The sequence below is a fragment of the Callorhinus ursinus genome, unplaced genomic scaffold (genome assembly GCF_003265705.2).
Source record: "Callorhinus ursinus isolate GAN/ISIS: 27379988/994484 unplaced genomic scaffold, GSC_fseal_2.0 scaffold17, whole genome shotgun sequence".
NCBI lineage: Eukaryota > Metazoa > Chordata > Mammalia > Carnivora > Otariidae > Callorhinus > Callorhinus ursinus.
In genome coordinates, this window is record NW_027397079.1 from 5,087,776 (window position 1) to 5,109,089 (window position 21,314).

A 21,314-nucleotide genomic window follows, 5' to 3' on the forward strand; every position below is an offset into this window, starting at 1 on the left:
ACATTTCTCTTGTGATTTTAAAAGAGAAGTCATCATTTTTCTTCTATTTTTCTTACAAGATTTTTTTCAATAATAATATTTCAGCTGGTTGTTATTCACCAATTGTTTTAGTTCCCTTCAGGTCCCGCATTCAGTTTGATGAAGTTAATCTAGTGGTGATGGCACTTGAACTAATTAGTCCTGCTTCTTTAGTTTTAGCAGTGGTTCAATTTATAGTGTTGCAAATTATGCTAATACCATTTGAAGCTTTATCTTAGGATTTAAGCAAAAAATGATAGGAAAAGTTATTTCTTTTACTATCATAACAATAGAATATTATACATATGTAATATATAATAAATATAATAATATAAATTTAAATTATATAATTATAATATATATTTTATATACTATAAATATAATATACATATAAATTACAAAAGCATGATACTCTTTTCAGTTCTTCATGGTTTGACCCAATTATGCATGCGATGTGATTTTCAGAAATTTGAAGAACATTACATTCAAGGGAGTCATTATAAACACTATGCACATTTTGATTTGTAACTTTTTTTTTACGAGAAGGGAGTTCCGGACAAGATGGCTTACATTATTTAACAACTATAAAATAGGAACTGAACAAAATTCCTTAAAATTATCCTAATCTTTAATTTTAAATATTAAATCACTTTTATTTACATTTTAGGTTTCTTGGATTCATCATATTGTTTGTGGTCTCTTTACCCTGATGGAATGTTGGACTCACCAGGTAGGACCTCATCTAACTCACACTCCAGGGGTCTGAAGCACTGTGGACAATACTTGCAACTCAATAAACTATCTCCTTGTTGCCTTTCTGAGGTTCTGAATGGACAGAAATAAAATACAGATGAGACAGATAGATGGAAAGTATCCCACTTTGTAACTGACTACTGGTATGTAGACTCTTCACTTTTTTAAAAAGATTTTATTTATTCACTTGAGACAGGGAGATAGAGGGGGAGAGAGAGAGAGACGGAGAGCATGAGCAGTGGGGAAGGGCAGAAGGAGAGGGAGAAGGAGACTCTGTGCTGAGCCAGGAGCCCAACATGGGGCTCGATCAGATCCCAGGACCTGGAGATCATGATCTGAGCCTAAGGCACATACTTAACCATCTGAGGCTCCCAGGCTCACTGGCTCTTTCTTCACTATTAATACTTAGTAATGTTTTCACCAAAGTCTTGTTAAGCCATTTGCACTAGCAAGAACCATTCTAGGAATGTTGAGGTATGTGTGTGTGTGTATATTTTTTTCCATACAATGGAAAAAAGTATATCTCTTTAATATTCAGAAAAATTTTCAGTGGACTTTGTGTAACAGGGTCTAATAAACTAACTTTCCCCCAACAAAACTGAGAACAGATGAGTGTAAGAGAGACAAAGATTCCTGAGAGTATATGAGTGTGTGTGTGTGTGTGTGTGTGTGTGTATATTTGTTTTTTTTTAATGAAATAACACATAGTTGATAGGGAAAAATCTGTGTTCTAAGATGGCTAACTGAGACAGCAAAGGAGTCCCAGTCCTCGCCCCAGAGCTCTTCTGGGTTCTTCTCCCTGCTCTGCTTCCCACGAGCACCAAAGTGTCAAGTGTGCAGAAGTAGAAGTGTATATATTACCCCCTCTGTCTGTGCTCTGGGGTCAGGCCTTTGGAGATCAATCTCTGGGCCCGCCAGCATTAAATAAACCTCCGATCCTCCAAGATCTCCAAGTGCCACTTGGTTGTTCTGTCGGGTAATCCTGTTCCGGTTCCATAACATTTGGTTCCCTGACCAGGAAACCCAACCACGCTGGCCCATTGTTGCCACTGGTTTGGAGGCAATGGCAGGCGGTGATGGAATGGGGGATCCTAACGAAGAAGGCGTGCCCTGCCTCATTTTTGGCAGTCTCCCACCCTGGTTGCCTCCAGCCAGCCCGCTGGACTCCTGGAGACATGGCGGGTGAGGATCTGGTCCCAACACTGGATTCTGGTAGGGCCTGGGGCCCCAGGACCCAGATAGGACGACACTTTGGGGTGAAAGGGGAGCCTGATCACCCCCCAGAGACCTCTTAGAGGTCTCACAAGTAGGGATTCCCAGGGAGGGAATGTAATAACTTCTGGAGTAAATGTGTGAGTCAGTGTGTAGTCCAACCTGGCTTCCTCAAGCGGACTGATTCTGTGACTCCACGGGCCGGCACCCTTAAGGTCCCCAGAAGCCTACAGAGTCTGAGTGGGCCCGTCGGCAATTCTGTAGTGAACGGCATACAGTCTATGGAGGCATTGGAATAGTTTCTGATGGTAAGTCACAACGCTGAGACCGCTGGCTAAGCCTCACCTAAGCTCCTTCAGGACATGGCCAGATGGGCATCTGATTGGTCTCCTTACCGCAGGAGGCACCCCCCGTTGTCTGTCTCTGTGTCACCACACATGGGGAAATCACCATGGGGTCAGGGCAGATAAACCTATAGTTCTAGAGACCATGATCAAAAATTTCAAGAAGGGGCTATGGAGTCAGGATGAACTCCAGCAAGTTGAGAACCCTGTGTGAATTCAATGGCCCACCTTTAATGTCGAGTGGCCTTCAGAAGGGACGTTGAATGTCCCAATGATCCGTCGAGTGTGGCGAAAATCAGGACACCCCGACCAGTTCCTGTACATTGACTCCTGGCTAGGAATTGCCAGGGTGCGATTCACTTGCAATAGGCAGGGACAGGCCAGGGTCTTAGTTATCTCATCCAAGCAGCCCACAGAAGACTGACAGAAGCCCCAGCCTCCACAAATTCTAGCTGGAAATCCCGAAGGTGAACTGATCCTGCCTCCACTGTATGCACCCCAAAGGCCGTCTGCACCCCCAGTTTCAGACACGCCATGACCAACCTCAACTGGAAACATAACACCCCATCCTACTCTGAGAATAAAGATTGCCAAAAAGGTCTACATGAACAGGGAGGTCACAGCCAAACGGGAAGCTGACAAAAAGATGAAAAAGAAAGTCAGCCTCCTGCCACCACCTTGAAAGAGAAGGATGACACAAAGGTGGGGAGACCACCCAAAGGGGGAGACCCAGAACCCCCTTGGCAAGGGATTGATGTGCCTACTGTAAGGAGAGAGGACATTGGAAAAACAAATGTCCCAAACGGGGAAAAGCTCAGAAGCCCAGCCGCTACAAGGAAGAACCCCGAGAGGAGGACCTCATAGGCCTTGCAGGAATTGACTCAGACTGAGGGGGACTGGGCTCTTTCTTCCTTGGCCCCCATGAACCCACGGCCAGAAAGAAAGTAGGAGGCCAACCAGTGACTTATATGGTTGATACTGGGGCCGAGCACTCTGTTGTCACCTCCCCAGGGACCCCTTTCGGCAAAAGGACTGCGACCGTCCTTGGGGCCACCAGGACACGGGTGGCGCGACAGCCCTTTTGCCAGACTCGCCAGTGCGAACTCGGGGGCCACTAGGTCCGACATGAATTCCTTTATCTGCCTGATTGCCCCATCCCCCTCCTGGGCCAAGACGTACTCTCCAAGCTTGGGGCTCAGATAACCTTTGCGCCCAATGGACACACCAGCCTCCAACTGAACCCAAGGTGAGAGGAGACGGGGTCTCTGGTACTAACAATTACCACACTGAGAGAAGAAGAATGGAGGCTATTCTACGCCCAGGCTAACCGAGCAGCCCGCCAGAGTTCAGACTCGCCTTCCCTTCAGTCCTGCAGGGGTTTAAAAACTCAGCAACCCTCTTTGGGGCAGTGCTGGCCATGGACCTCGCCAGCCTCCCAAGAAAGGACACACGATGCACCCTCCTCCTGTATGTGAATGACCTCCTCACACAAGAAGATTGCATAAAAGGCACAAAGGCCCCCCTACAGCTCCTGTCAGACTCAGGATACCGAGCCTCATGGAAGAAGGCACAAAGCTGCCAACAACAGGTCTGACACCTTGGTTTCCTCCTCACCCAAGGGAAGAGAGAACTAGGGCCGGAGAGGAAAATAGTCATCATCTCCCTGCCACAGGCCCAGACAAAAAGGGGCCTACGAGAATTCCTGGGGGCTGCAGGATTCTGCTGCATCTGGATCCCTGGGTTCTCGGCAATAGCAAGACCCCTTTATGATCTCTTAGGGGGACCAGGTCGAGAACCCCCTGCCTGGACTGAGGAAGAAGAAGCCGCTTTCACAGAAATAAAGACTGCCCTGGGGCGGGCTCCAGCCCTGGGTCCACCAGATGTAGAAAAACCCTTCAATTTCTCTGTAAAAATAGCACTTGGGATACTCACGCAGACTGTTGGGCCCTGGTAACAGCCAGTTACATACCTTTCAAAGAAGCTGGACCCCATGGCAGCGGGAAGGCCACAGTGCCTCAGGGCACTGGCAGCCACAGTCCTACTCATCAAGGAGTTGGACAAACTCACCCAGGGGCAAGAACGTAACATCAAATAGTATGCACATACTCTGGGTGGGTCAAAGCTTCCAGACCAGCACGGAGCAGAGCCAGGAAGTAGCTAAAGTCCTCTTGAGGGAGATGGTGCCCCGGTTCAGCCTGCCATTAACAATTCATAGTGACAATGGACCCACATTTGTGACAGACATTGTACAGGTCTTGACCACATCTCTCAACATCACCTATAGAATCCACACCTCTTACCGGCCCCAAAGCTCAGGGAAAGCAGAGCGAATGAATCCCACCCTCAAGGGAAGCTTAGCAAAGTTTTGTCAGGAGACTAACCTCCCATGGCCGGATCTGCTACGCCAGCTCTCCTGCGTTCTTGCTGCATGCCTGGGACATTAGGTTTCTCCCCATTTGAATTAATATATGGACGGCCTCCCCCGTGCTTGGGGAGCCTTCCAGGAAACTTACATCAGGTTGGAGATAAAGAAATAAAGGAGCAGCATCAGGCCCTGGGGGCCACCCTAAATAAATTACAAAAATACACCATTGAGAGAGCCCCAATCTCTTTAGGGTCTCAGGTACACTCCTTCCAGATAGGGGACTCAGTTTTGGTCAAGGACTGGGAAAAAGACCCCCTCAAACTGCAGTGGACAGGGCCCCACACTGTTGTACTAACCACTCCCACTGCCCTCAAGGTCTCAGGTGTCCTGCAAGTCCACACTCCAGAGTGAAAAAGGTCCATCATTCAGATGAGGAGTCGCACCAGTGGAAAGCCCAGCCAAACCCCACAGGCCCGTTCATGCTTTGCCTTCAACAAGACCCCAACGAATAATGGACACCTGCTCACTGTGGTCCTTAGCTCTCATCAGTGTGATTTCCCTCATCTTAGGAGTCAGACTTTACACTGTTTCCTCTTCTGGCTGGACTTTCCCCTGGTGACTTGCCATTGTTGTTCGTTGGGTCACTTTGGGATATATTGCTGCATTTGCCTACTCTCAGGCATAATGGACCTGTCTGGCCTGCCATGGGATGTCAGGTGGGGGTGTAGTTCAAGATTGGGCATGGAAGGGGAGGGCAGGGGGGTTGAACAGGACCTGACCTGTTGGGAGCCTGACTATTGTCGGCCCCTGCTGGGGCTCCCTCCCTGTTGGGGACCTCTCACTCTAGACCCTCAGGTGAATGGTGTGTTGGGGGAAATCCATTACTTGCTCAGCACAGCCAGCCCTCGATTGGCTTCAGATTGCTGGCCCTGCCTGCAAGCCAGACCCTCTCGGCTTGTGGCAAACCCACTGAGTTTTCTCAACCTGACCAGGCCCACAGGTGACCCTCCCAAATCCACAGAAATAGACCCAAAACTGGCCAGTGTATTGCTGTCTTACCCGGTCCCCGACTGTGTCCATCATCCTGGGGAAACACATTCAGTAGGAAGCATATCTGTCTCCAGACCCACAGTTGCCTTTTGCTTGATGGGTGTGGGTCTGCCACACCATGGTGCACTCCAGAGCCTGGCACCTTTTTCATGTGAGGAAGGTATATTTACCAATGCTTACCGGCTAACTGGACGGGGACATGTGCATTGGTGCTTCTTACTCCCTAGGTAGATATAATTCCCAATAATCATGATGCCCTCTAAACTAGGTGTTTAAAGGGCCATCAAAGGGGGGAATGATAGGGAAAAACCTGTGCTCTAAGATCACCCACCAAGCCAGCAAGGGAGTCCCAGTCCCTGCCCCAGGGTTCTTCCAGGTTCTTCTCCCTGCCCCGCTTTGTGCAAGCACCAAAAGTGCCAAGTATGCGGAAGTAGAAGTGTATAAATTGCCCCCTTTGTTTGTGCTCAGGGCTCAGACCTTTGGAGGTCAGTCTCCTCTGGGCCTACGGGCATTAAATAAACCTCTGATCCTCCAAGGTCTCTGAGTGCCATTTGGTTCTTCCGCCGGGTGATCCTGTCCAGGTTCTGTAACATAGTCATTGAAAAGGAAATTGCTATCATGTCTAGGATAGGAATTGATTCCATATTTCAAATTACATACAGATAGGCTTAGTTAGAGATGGCCAAATCACGTTTTGTCACATCAATATCTTCTGAAACCTGTTTTCCTCTTATTTTGCCAAAAACAATAAATAATGTATCTTTATACTGACTGTTCGAGATTTGCCATAGATTCGAGTATATACTCTTTGAAGAGAGCCAATTTGGGACATTTAAAAGGGTATCAGCTTTTATGTTATTGTTCTGTATCAGCAAACACAGCATGAAAACTTCTCTTCTATATTAATGAACAAAATAAAGTCAAGACAGCTTGTATCATTAAATGTAATTTTGTAAACATTTTTAAAAAGCAGCAAATTTATTTTATTTTTGGCTTATGGGATGTTGTCCCCTTAGCGCTAAAATCCTCAGCCACACTGGTTCATTTCTTTTCAATAATCACCTCACTTCACTGATGAGACCCTTTCTTGACTCCCTTTTCAGACTGACTTCAGATCTGGTTTTTCTATTAACATATTGTAGCGGGACTTTGCTTCAGTCCTTTTACCCAGGCAGGTTTTACTTTTTAATGTAAAAATTCCCTTGGTGCCTGTGTATTCTGCCTTTTTTTCTTTCTTTCCAGGCTCAGATTCACTTTTATTGATATTTAAATGCTTTGAAGTTATGCCTATTAGCTAAAATGCCATCTCTTTCAAGGAAAAACAAAAACAAAAACACTTTATACCAAACCATGATTCACTGTAGGCAATTTATCAAAAGATGACAATTGACCTCATTTTCTCAGTCTTTACAAAAGAAGCAGGACTTGAGGGCCCTGTGTTCTGCAAAGTTTCTGTGTTGGTGCCACTTCAATACCTATTTCTTTATAATTCAAGCACCATAAACAGCTCCATAGGCAATATCATATTATTCCAGTCTGAGATGTTTAAATCTCTTTTAAAATATTGGTAGGTTGTCTATTTTTAAAACCATCTATTTTATTTTTTTTTAGCCAGGAAAGGGAAAAAAGGAATCTTAGAAATATGTATATATAAGAGAATTATGAATAATACTATATATACTATATATCATAACAATATACCAGATATATATCATATATATAATTATATACCATTATATATAATATATAGATATATTTTATACATATGTAGAGGGAAGATGTGTTCTGACAAAAATTAATATATAACATTGCCTAAATAATTTCCAAAGTTCATACAGTTGAAATAAAATCCTTAATGTACATCTATCTATAAATACCTTTAGAACAAAGAATCTCTAGACTAAGTTCTCAAGTGTGAAAACTGTATATTATGTCTGGTCAGTTCCCATTCACAAGCCTTTCCATGTCTGCATTTGTTAAGGACACAAAAATTTGATGAATTAAAATCTCAAAGATAATATTTTACTTGAAATGAAATAAATAGTTTACCTCCCACAGGAAGAAGAAAACACATATCTGCTCTTAGTCAAATATGAATGAAAGGAACCCACAAATGAAAACCTTTCTAAACAGACTGAAGTCTCTTTAAACCCACGCTCACCTGGTCTCAGAGGTACCTGGCTACATAGCCAGCTGATGAATTCTAGTCATGTCAGCTATTCTAAAAACAGGTAGAAATCAAAAATAAATAAATAAATAAATAAATAAATAAAAATAAATAAAAATAAAAACAGGTAGAAATCCAGTGTTTTACAGACCTGAAATCTAAACCATAAATTTCTCCTGGGAGTCACTTTTCTTAGAGTGCTCTGTAGTGACTTTAATCTCAAGATGTCTACTATCAAACTGACTTTAACTCAATAATGAATCACTGCATATCTGTTAAGCAACAAAATGGCTGGGTTTTCAAAAAACAGTTGTTTAAGGAACACATATTTCTTTAGAATTTCTAACTCTATCTTTATATCAAGTTAAATAATCAGAAAACCACACTCCTCTTAGCAAATTTTAAATAGACAAGACAGGATTGTTAACTAGAATCACATTTCTCTAGAATTTATTATCTTGTCCAATTGAAACTTGGGTAAATTGTAAAAACAAGTCTGTTTGCCTTGGAAGCCCAGATATACTGCTTAGTAAATGTGTGGATCTGTGAAGTACCACAAACTTCTTTGGACTCAGTTTCTTAATCTGTAGAATAGGTAAAAATGATGGTGCCTACCTTGAAGTGTGGATCCAAAGGTTAAATGAGTTCATGAACCTAAGCCTTTGGAAGAGGGCCTGGAGTACAGTGATTGTGCATGCTTGCTATTGCTGTTAGTGTTTTTAGTCTCCCCTGGAAACACGGGATCAGTTTCTGAATTATTTATAATATCAAAGAAGATAAGCGGGTAGGAACCCCATGGAAGGCACTTTAATCTTGAGATTGGTTGTTATTCATTGTCCTTCAGTAGAACTAGGAAAAAGATGAGAATACTTTGAAACACTGTGCTCAAGAACAAGAGTTTTACATTGTTGATCTGTTTCCATCACAAAGAAACTCACACTTTATGGTAGAGGTTAAGGCTCTAGCCCCATTTGGGTTGTTTTATGAGCATCTTCTATAACATTACTTCAACTACCTAAGAAAAAACATTCACAGAACTGCAACTATTATCCTTTTAAAATATATATTATACATATTAATATATATATAATCTATATATACTTTAATGTTGGTCTATAGATTTATAAGAGGAATTCAGTCTTACATTGCCACTGCAAAAGATTTTACTTTTTACCCTAAACAAGTGGATGTAGTGTTCAGACAATTCTATAGTTTTGTTAGTTATATCTTTTTAGACAAATATCTTCCAAAAATAGCCAATGTCTTATTACTGTTTTAGAAATGTAAAAATGTAATCGTGGGGTGCTTTAGTAATCCAAAACTTTGAAAAGATACATGATGGAATTACCTAATTCCCAATTTAGCTCTAAAGGAAATAGCATCAAAGCAAGATCTCATTGCGATGTGAGATTACAGCATCTTTTTACCCATGCGCACTACATATGCACTTTGTATATCCTGTGTAATTTCATCCATGTAGTAACTGCTATTGCTCCCCCAATTTCTGAAGGCTATATCATTTAAAAATTATATAAGTCAAAATATTCAGAGATTTGAAGTATGTAATTCTCTGAGTGTTTAATTTAACATAAACCTGATATTTGGAAAATGTTAAATGCTAAGAAGAATTTCTAATTCACGTGTTAACCAGTAATAGGCTAGCCTACACAATTTATCCACATTAAACGGTTTAGGAGAACTGAGTTATATATGGTAGAACTTGTCCACTTTCCATTAGAAAAAGATTTAAAAAGGGGGGGGGGGGCACCTGGGTGGCTCAGTCAGTTAAATGTCCAACTCTTGGTTTAGGCTCAGGACATGATCTCAGGGTCATGAGATCAAGCCCTGAATCAGGCTCCATGCTCAGTGCAGAGTCTGCTTAAGATTCTCTCCCTGTCTGCCCCCCGCCCCTCTTCTCTCTCTCTTTCAAATAAATAAGTAAACAAATAAATAAGTACAAAAAAAAGAAAAAGATAAAAAACGCACACTATACTTGGAATCTAGATGGGTGCTAAGATAAATCATCCTTGTTTCAACAAAGGTTTACCTAGTGGATAGGATATGAGAGGAGGGGGGCAGAAAGCCAGGGATGACTTGGAATTTTTGTTCTGAGCAAAGTAAAGGGCAGCGTTTCTATTACCTGAGATGGGAAAGACTGAATAAGGAACAGGTTGGGTGGGAAACAGAGTGAAGGGAATTGCTAATTTTAGCATGTCAAATCTGAGATGCTTACTAGACGTCCAAGCAGAGATGTCCAGTAGGCATGGATACCTGATTCTGGAGTTCGTCAGAGATTTTTGGGGTGCAGGCATAGATTCAGGAGTCACTGAAAGCCAAGGAGCTGGATTGCATCAGATAAGGGTAAGGATAAACAGAAAAGAGAGGAATGTCAGTGACAAGAAGGGGTCTGGTGTTCAAAATGTTGGGGTAATTGGACATGTGTTTGGGAAGAAGGGTGGAGTGGATCAAGTTGGATTGAGCATTATAGTTCTCTTTCTGGGGAGAATTGTAAGATGGAAATGGGCCAGGCATGGGAAAAGAACATGAGAACAAAGGTCCAGACAAGAACGTCAGATCTGAAGGCCTGCAGAGGGAACAGAGCTTAGGTAGAGAGACTATACAACTCTCTTCTACCCGAGCCCACTCTCTGAGCCTACATCTTCCTCCTGCAGATTCTAATTGAGTAGTGTGCAATTTCTCTTCTGATCTCTCTCTCTTAGAAACTTCCACCTTATATGTATTAATAGTCTTCAGCTAAGTGGCAGTTCACACCTACAGGTCACATCTTTTCACTGGACACAAGGAAGCAACTATTCCATTCCTTGAGGCCTCTGAGCCATCTTTGATTGACAGGATAAAGTCCCACTTTTAGAACACACACACATACACACAACCTTGGATTTGATGTGCCTACATAGAGATCGTAGAAGCTAGACACAGCAAAGCTTCACCCCAACAACTGGCTTTTAGGTATGACCAAATTCCAGTATCAGAAACCATTTTAGAAATAGCATGTCCTTTACAAAACTCTGAATTTTGAGTAACTTCTCTGAGATGTTTGAGGTTATATTTATTATTTCAATTTAAACCTACCAAAATCACACACACAAAAATATTATCAGGAAGTAAAGATGTCAGAGAATATTTCCACAGAAGACTGTGCAACACAGATAAATTATATTGTACCATGAAAAACTTAAAAGAATACTCAAACTTCAGGGATCAAGTCACAAAAAAATAAAGATATAATCTCTAGGTTGGTATGTCATACTTATGGGTTATATTGGATTCAAATTTTCCATTCACATTTGTAGCTCCTTCCTCCTGTTGAAATACTATTGAGAGAAATTCCCCAATCATATTATTGCTTCAGAAATTTTTATATAAAACAAGCATTTATATGTACCCATGTGTGTGCACATGTAATGTATATACTTTTATTTTTGCATACATTAAATAGCCATGTCTACATTCTCAATTTTGTATTCTAGGCAACTAGGCAGCCACCAAAAGAATAAAAACTTAGAAACTTAGGAAGGGAGACATAATAATAAAATTTTCTCCCAATTTCCACTAGAACCACAAGACGATTAATTTCTGTGTGTAGAAATGTAACCATCTCTGATTTTTTCATTGGAGTCCAGTTTCTGTGACCAATGAAACCTGTATGGACTGTTGGACTTTTCTTTAAGGCTAACAAAAAAAAAAAAGCCTATTCAGAAATTCAACTAGCTGTTTTCTAAAATAAAATAGTAAGCCTTATTGTTCTGACCTTAGCAGCTGTAACCCAATATAGTATATCTCTAGTACTGAGGCTTTCTACAAACCTCAATAGGTCTTTTATCCATTGGCCACATCTAGAAAAGCAATAGTCCTTAATTGACATTTTTTTCCCAATAAAATTCAATCTCTAGAAGGAAACACATCTTGACAGAAGTATTCACGTTTTGCACCTTTACTGTAGGCTTCAGAAATACCCAGAAAATAATCCACTTTTAAACCTCTCTTGAAAATAATTATGTGCTCCATGTTTGAACATCTCTCCTCCCCAAAACACCCGGACCACTGTCTCCATCCTTTGTCTGTCTTGTACCAAGGTGCTGTACTCTTCTTTCTGAAGCTGGAGAATAAGGAGTTTGTCCCTACTTTTGGACAAAACAGATCTAGACCTGAAAGGCATTTTTTTTTTAAAGTTTCCTTAAATTATGTCCTAAAGCTAGCTGGCTTTTCTGTGTTTGATCACACACCACTGAAAACAATGATGCTCTCACTTGCTCCAAATGTTTTAAAAATTGGTTTAAAGAATTTACAGTTTACTTCCTTATTCCAACAAACACCTCATTCATAACAGTGATATATCCAACGTTAATTAAACTTGTAAGTTGACCTCTGACATTCGAAAGAACAGTCTAAAATTGTTTCTCATATTCAACAGATACTCCTTGCAGCTCTGTATTCAAACATGCACATATCAAAGTTATGGGGTGTGTACAAAGCTTCCCCTCTCCAAAGAAACAATGTATTTCTTTAATGAAGAATTCCCTGTACAAATTTAGCCAGTTTCAAAGCCTAGCCTTTCATTCAAACCATATCCATACCAGGACCATTAGCTTTCTAGCAAACACTTGGTCACCATTTCCTCTCCAACAGAACAGAAATATCAATTCATAGTGACTCGTCCAATTTTCTTGAGGTTAGTGAGTGTCCCCACCTCACAAGCTCAGACTGATGCCTCCTCTTGCCCCTAAAAAGATAATTCTGAAGGTAATCCTAATAGCAGGGAGCCATTATACCAACATATGCCCTTTACAGTTTATGGTCATTACAGATTTTTTTTTTGTTTGCTGAGTCATTGGGCATTAAAACCAAGATGATTATCATTCCTCAACTCTGACTGTGATGGTGTTTTTAGACATCTCTTAACCACTTGTGAAATCAGTAAGCCAGAGTGAAGTTTGCAAGAGACCGTGCAGCAAGAGGAGGAGGGTTTTTCTCTTCCACCGTTACAGAACCTGGGGTCATTTATTTGGTCTACAATACAGCCTTTCCAAATCCGGAGTGAGTGTATCCCACTTGTAAGTTTTGCTTCACTTATGGCTTTTCTAAAAGTCTTAAGGGGTTACTAGAAAACTTACAGTTTACTATTATGCAGAAACTTCTACTTCATTAAATATTAATATTATTCTCTTACTGGCATTAAAATAATTGTTATTTTTTACTTGAATGGTAGACTAACATAACTTTGGAGTTTGGGGAAAATAATGATAAAATTGTATAGCTCTTATTAAAAAGAAAAGCCTGAATGTGTCTTGGATTGGAGGATTTTCAATCTCCCTTTATTCTCAGGGATAATTTCCAAACATGGAATCAAATGGATCAGCTGAGACATAGAATGAGCTTCTATGGAGATTGGTTATGAAACTCATGTATTCTTTCTAATACTCATTCTTCCACCCACAAAATCATTACCTTCATTAACTGTGATTAAAACTAAGCCTCCAAGCTGGCAGACCTGGATGAATTCTCACATCTTTCTAATGACTATAGTCTAAAGGCCCCCTCTGGGAAAATGAACTGCTCATAGAGCCTGTGGTCAGAGCGGACAGAGGGAGCTAAAGGTGGCTCACAGGATGCTCAGAGGTAAAACTGACAAAAGGTTCAACTCCAGTGCTGGCATTCCAAATTCAGTCTTAAACATGAAATGCCTAGCACACATCCATTTGTAGAGCCTAATTTTGCATCTGAAAATCAATCGATATATTCAAGATTATCAGAAAACATGATGGAGTAGATGAACATGTCAATAATCAATCACTCATTTCTCTGGGCTGAAGTCAGATCCTGTATGTAGCTCAGAAATTAATCACCACTTTATTCCAGAGATCACTGACAAGTCTTGAATGCTGTGACAAAAGTGACTTCTAAATTTTTAAATAAACCATGGGGAAATGTCCACCTGTCTTATAAATTTATTAAAACTTTTAAATAAATTATGGGGAAATATCCACCTGTCCTGTCGTGTAAATTGTATGTGATTTTTATAAAATGTGGAAGCTAATAACAAACTTGCTACAAGGAAGGTGGATAATGGAGAAATCCTAACATTACTGATGATAGGACACAGTTTCAGGAGGACTTATTAACTGCTTGCTCAAAGGGGTTATTCTGGAGTGATAATCATAATAAATGGACCTTTCAATGTTTAAAATTTTACAAACATCTTAAAAGACATGGTAGTGAAATTTGCTTTCTGGTATGTATTTCCTTAAATAGCAGAGCTATTCTAGGGGTGCCTGGGTGGCTCAGTTCATTAAAGCTTCAACTCTTGGTAACCGCTCAGGTCATGATATCAGGGTCCTGGGATCAAGCCCTATGTGGGGCTCTTCACTCAGCAGGGAGTCTGCTTCTCTGCCTCTCTTTCCCTCTGCTCTTCTACCACCCTTGCACACACTCTCTCTCTCTCAAATAAATAAATAAATCTTAAAAAATGAGTAGAGCTATTCTGAATTACCTCTCTCCTTGAAACAGCTGATTCAATGCGGCAGTTACCCAATAGTGACAAGGGAACTTAGAACAAGCAATTATAATCGGAAGAGGAGTCTTCAGTACATCAAAAGAGCAGAAGAAATAATAAAAAAGAAGCAAGAATAAAGTAAATACAAGGAGATTTCAGAAATTTGGTCTAATTGAATATATGCCTGTTTTATCTTCAAATACCTGTTTAAGTACCTATAAAGGATTGAAAATAACATGACTATTAGAAAAAGTGCCATCATATGTAAATAGAATTGTTTTCTTGTCCTTTATATCTTGCACCTGAAAACTAATTTCTAGATGTTACAGCTGAATAAGAGTGAACAGCGTCCCTGAGTTTTTCTCATATGATTGGGCCTTATCGTAATCCGAGGCTGCAGAACTGATCAGGCTGGGAAAGCAGATGTGAGAGAAAATTCTAGCATGTGCTTTCTCTTTTAAATGAAATGCTAATTTGGAAATACTACTGCTTGACCTGATTGATACCATAGCTGTGGGGATTAAACAGAAGTTTGTCAAGGGCTGTAGAATTTATTACTAAGTCTGCTCATTTACCAATTCCATTATACTGATTTAAAGAAGGAAGAAATCTGTACCATCCTGAGATCTGTATTCAAACAAATCGCTTTCTTATGGTCACCATGGTTGGTTGGAATGTTTGCTTAGTTTTTAGATTGTAATCCTGCAGATCATGTAGCAAAATATAAAACAGGGCTGCTCGGTTTCTATTTCTTTAAAATGGCATAATAGACCCAGATCCATCTAGCTTGAAGGATGGATGGGAGGTCCTGAAAACTGCAAAACATCCTGGGGGGCGGAATTATGGGGGTGATGGTCAGAAGAGTGGGTTCCTTGGAATCAAGTGTCAAGAGGCAAACCAGAAAGAGGAGGTTGCAAGTGTGAGGACATCAGTGGAAATCTTGGAGGGCTTTCCCTGGCTGGATAAAATCAAGCATTTGCCCCCAAGCTTTGGCTCTTGCTGGAGAGTGTGGGCCCTGAAGAGAGGAAGAAATGGAGCAAGCTAAAAAGAGATAAAGAAAAAAAAAAAGAAAAAACAGAGGACTGGAGATAAGAAAGCAAGAGTAAAAAAGAGACTGATGATTAATCTTGCTCTTCAGCCGAGTAGAGAAAGAGAGTCTTCATGGAGGAAGGGGGCACACAGAGATTTTGAGGTCTGGGAGCACAACCAGAGGACCGTGTTGAAGCAGTGCCTGCTGTAACCACTTCATCACGGTTGAGAGGGTGGGTAGTTGAGTAGCCGGAGATGCACAGAGGAGCTAAGCATTAATGTGAGCGCAAGGGAAGAGGGGAAGGGTAGATTTCAAGTGGTGGGGGCCATGTAAGAGCTGGGATGGACATTACAGGGATGAGTGGGCTTTGGCTGAAAAAAGAAGGAGGGGACCATGAGGTCCAGCATGAAAATGAACAAGCAGGGCAGAGAGAGCTCACTGATGTTTGGCAAAGGTTAGGGAATGCAACTCACTCCAGACAGTGGGCTTTTTATTTTAGGTATAAAGAGATGTTTAGGAGTCAGATTCTCTGAAGAGAAAATGGATACAGGCTTGTGGAAGAGTTTTAGGTCAAGAATTGGGTTTAGGTGATAGATATTCACCACCTAAGAAAGAACACCACTCAATCCAAATCCAGAGTGCCTTTCTGAGGGTGTATGTGTTACTTAGAGGACATTTTCTTTCCTTCAGAGGTAGGTAGTTTTTTATTTAAGTTAGTGAGATGATGACATGGACCTGTTCTTGGTAATTACAAAGTCACAGTTTTGGGGGATGTTATTTCATTTAAAAGCAGATGGATCAAGACAGACTTACAAAGCTTGGAAGGCCAAGCCGTGCCACTCTGTGATCAGAGAAACAGACTATAGCCAAGAACACACTCTCAAGATGGGAAACAATTTAAAAAAATCTGAGGGAACCAATCATAGTTTAAGAAAACATCCCGTAATTCAAGAGAGATAACCCAAAGAAGGGGAGCCAGCCTTACCTGCAAGATACCAAAGGAAGCACACATGCATCCAAATGGCACAGTAACCCCCCCAAAAAACACAAGACAGCTAATGGCCAATATCTCTAGGCCACAGAATGGAAATGGTGATGTTATTTTCATTACAAATCTTCTAATTGTGTGGAGAAAAGGAGCGTGGTTTAATAAAATGACCATGGAAAATAACTCTGAAGATATAGAATGAATCCACCGTTTTTGAAGAGCAATTATCTGTTATCATCTATAGAGTCAAATAATGAAGAACATACATAGATCAGAGGAAGGAGAATAATGACTGAAAATTAAAAAACAAAAACAATAACAAAAAAGAACTTGAGAGTAGCTCCTGTAGATAGTCAAAGGAAGGAGAGAATGCCAAGTGAGAGTTAAGTTTAAGCCCAGACCTCACAAATGTAATTCATTTGTCAGGAAAGGAAGTGGATGCTCCTAGCAGTGCGTGTGGGGGGCCGGCTGGAGCTGCACGGAGGCACTCTTTGATAACCCTTTCAGGATTAAGAGAGAAGGAGGGTGAAAATAGGTACTAACGATGAAAAACCAAGCAAAAGATAAAGAAAAATTGTGTAATGCCAGATGTCACAACTAAAAGAGTGGGAATAGCATGATAAATAGCCGAGAAAGGAAAGAGCTCTTTGAACATTAGCAGCAAGGCTCTGGGGAAGTTCTGCTCCCAATACAATCCAAAGAGCAGAGATTTTTTAGACAGAGATTTGGGCTCAAATTCTCCAATGCTGCTTATCTGTTGTTCAAAATTGGTCAAGAGCCTTACATTTTCAACACCTTGGTTTTGTTACTGGTGAAATGGAGGTCGCTGTGTTTACACCAAAAGATTCTTGTTAACTATAGTCTTCCAGATGTTTGCAATGATCAATTTCATGAGCATATTTGCAATAATTACTTATTATGAGTTTGTCACTGTCCTATATGCTGAACATATAGAAATGGATGTGACAAAATCAGTGCTTTCTTAGAACTTAAATCTCATAGGAGAGGCAGACTGACAAGCCTTCATATGGAAGATGTAGAAAGTACTGTAAGAATAAAATAAAATAATAGAAGGAGTGAGGATGGTGCTGGTTTAGTTAATGCTGCTAGGAATTTCCTGTAAGTAAAGTGTGGTAAAATATGTATACTTGTATGTATGGATGTGTATTATTACTAGATATATAGTAGGTGAGGGAGTTTCAGTTATAACATATAATGCTATACTTGATGGTGCCAGAAAATGATGTATTTATAGTAGGAATGTTAAATCTTTAGAAGAAAGAAAAAATATGTCAGACAAATTATGATTATTATTTTAAAAGTCATGGATGGGGTGGCTCAGATGGTTAAGTGTCTGCCTTCAGCTCAGGTCATGATCCTAGGGTCCTGGAATCAAGTCCCGCATCGGGCTCCCTGCTCCTTGGGGAGCCTGCTTCTCCCTCTGCCTCTGCCTCTGCCCCCCCCCCTGTCTCCCATGACTAAAATAAATAAAATCTTAAAAAAATAGAAGTCATTATGGATGAATGGTGGATAAAATACATCGACCCACTCATAAGGTTATGTCATAGCACTGTGACCAAGTGGGAGAAGAAAAACAAGCTATTCGTGGCTATGTGGGGTGGGGACCATGTGCTGTCCACCTTTGCAGAAAGATCTGCCCTGTTTATTTGAATGTCTCTGGACTCACTCATAAAGGTAAGCATGACAAATATAAGTGAAGCCAGGGTAAATCTGTTTCTGCTATGTTATTCTAAGCCATGTGGTTAAATCACATGAAACGAAGTTTGACAATATAATAAAATATGGTGAATATGTGAAATATTTGAGTAGAAGTTGAAGTTTGGGTTTCTGAGTCAGACCTAAGTTTGAATTATGATTCTACCATCTCAGAGACATTAGAAACTCAAATAACCACTCTACTTAGTAGGGGATAGTTTCTCAGAACTACTCAAAGCAGTTCCGACAAAAATGTGGATTACTCAACACAAGATTCTCGTGAGAAGTAGAAGTAACAGCAAGCATAATAAAAGCCACAGTCGCGGGGACAATTTTGGCTAGGGACTCTGACTATTGTTATCAGATACTAGCCCCAGTAGCCTAAGCACAATATTTATTTGCTTTTCTACTAGTACCACATGGACAGTCCAGGACTGAGACGATGTTCTTTAAAGTCCTTAGAGATACAGTCCACCAACTTTGCTCTGCCATTTTTACTGTTTAATTTCTGCCCTCAGCAGCCATCAACTATATCTTCTTTTTTTTGCATTTATTTTTATTTTATTTTATTTTTATTAACATATAATGTATTATTCGTTTCAGGGGTACAGGTCTGTGATTCAACAGTCTTCCACAATTCACAGCGCTCACCATAGCACATACCCTCCCCAATGTCCATCACCCAGCTACCCCCTCCCACCCCCCTCCACTCCAGCAACCCTCAGTTTGTTTGCTGAGATTAAGAGTCTCTTCTGGTTTGTCTCCCACTTCTATATTTTCTAGATAGGACTCTGGAGGAAAGCTGGAAGACAAAATGGATCCCTGTCAGTCTCTTGTCTCAAAGAACTTTGCCGGATGCTCCATTCATCCACTTAAATTACACCTAGTTGGCCGACCCTAGAAGAAAAGGAGGTTAAAACTGTGTTTTGCAATAGGACACAAGACCAACAGAAATGAAGCCAGCGTTTGGCTGCTGAGAAAGAATGGAGGGATGGATGGTGTAGCCACCAGAGGGCTCGGCCATAGAGTTTGAGTAGACTGTACTCAAGACATGCAATGGAAAAAATATTTTGAAGGAGGACAATGCCAAAATGTTGGAAACTAACAGAAAATGCAGACAAATGCTTTGGGGGTGAAGTTTGCATATTATAGGGGTTAGTCACATATGTTCTGCTGACAAATCCTTCAGATTCACCCAAGGGAATCTTCACTCCCTGAAATGGGTCATTTTATTAGCACTTTGTAAGGAAACAAGGAAAACTTAAGACTATTCATCAGTATAGTTCAGATATGGTGGATAAAGTCTCAGTGTGCTATTATATTTTATATTAGAAAAGAAGAGATAAAAGCAGTGGATCAGGAAGCTTCAAATCATATCTTCCTCAGTCTGGCAAAAAAAAAAAAAAGTTAACTTCTGTGGACACAATCCACTCAAAGTGGATGGAAGGTAGCACAAACAAGATCCCAAATAAAGAAACTAAATCGTGTATTATTCAAGGAAGGCTTATATACAATGAAATTGAATTAATAGGAAGATTTAAATTATTTTTAGAGGCAGCAGGAAATAACTAGGATCATGTATATTTTATACAAAGAAATGTTTTACACAAAGTAGCAGTTAAAGGCATTTTAGAGTTTCAGGGAAAGAAAGAATATATCTCTTTTTTAATATTTATTTATTTATTTGGGAGAGAGATAGAAGATAGAGAGAGAGAGAGCACAGGAGGGAGAGGGCGAGAAAATCTCAAGCAGACTCCACGCTGAGCATGGACACTGAGATCATGACCTGAGCCGAAACTAAGAGTTGGACGCTTCACCGACTGAACCAACCAGGTGCCCCAAGAAAGAATATTTCTATATAAAAAGTGTGAAAAGGCTAAAATACAGGATGCAGGTAACATTCACATATGGTTAGTATAAAGTATTCTGGAAACAATTAGTAATGATTCTAAGGAAAAGTGACCACACTACAATTATAAAGAATGTTGTTAACTGAAAAGAATAAAGGACATTGATTTTGGAGATGTGAGATTCTGAAATGTGTGTCTTCAGATTAGTGTGTAAAAGAAGGAAAAGCATGTATGCCTTTATTTCATAACATTTAAGCATTAGCTTGGTGCTACATATACAATGGTAAATGGTAGCAAATGGAAAATGGGAAAGAGAGAAATATATCCATGTACCAAAGCTGCTATACAGTAAAATATTTTTAGTGGGAAGTCATAGATATAAGAGCAAATTTAAGAACTATGGCCAGCACTTGGGTCTCACTGAGAAACTAATAAGAATTTGAAAATTAAGTAAAGGAAGTTGTTTCTGTATGTTAAAATGAGATTAATATAGAAAATTAAAGAATATGTGCATTACTTAAGGACCTCCAGCCCAACAGGACCTGGAGGCAACTTGAAAAAGTACATGCAAATATCTAAATATGAACACGACTTTAGAACAAATGTTTATCAGGAATCTTTTGAGCCATAGAGGCATAGATAAATGAGAGTTTCATAAAGAAAAGTTGTCAGTCTCCACCCAAACACTGCCCAAAGGCAAGTAGAGGTTTATGCTCTTGGACTCTACACCTGCCAATGGATTGAAGAGACTTCACGGGAGATGGGTGCATCAGGCTGTCTTGGCATCATGCCACTAGCTTGATTGTTCAAATCTGGTTTTATTTCTTCTGATTTCCATGATCAACAAATGACCTTCTAATTTTGCTTTACAGCACTGATCAAATAGAGGGAGAGATTTGAATGTATTTTTCCCTCATTAATAGAAATTCTCATGGATTAACTTTATCTTACTAACTATAAGTTTGGTTCATGTTGATCTGCACTGAGACACATTTTTATAACATCCTACCTTATATAACCAAAATACAGATGAAGTATATGATATGATAATTTTCACACACTGTAACTCGGGCAACAAGGACCATAATTCCTGGGAGAAGAAACCAAGTAGTCAAGCCCTGAGCTTGCTCCGGTTTACTGCTTTGAGAGAGCTTCCAGTCCACATGTCAGGGAGGGACACCCAAATGGGGCCACGCAGGCACCCTGAGCTGAGGTAGTTCAAGGCAGCTCATGGCCTCTGGACAGAACACCAGTGAGGAGGGAGCTGTACAGAGAGGGAACTTCAGACATATACAGAGGGATCCCTT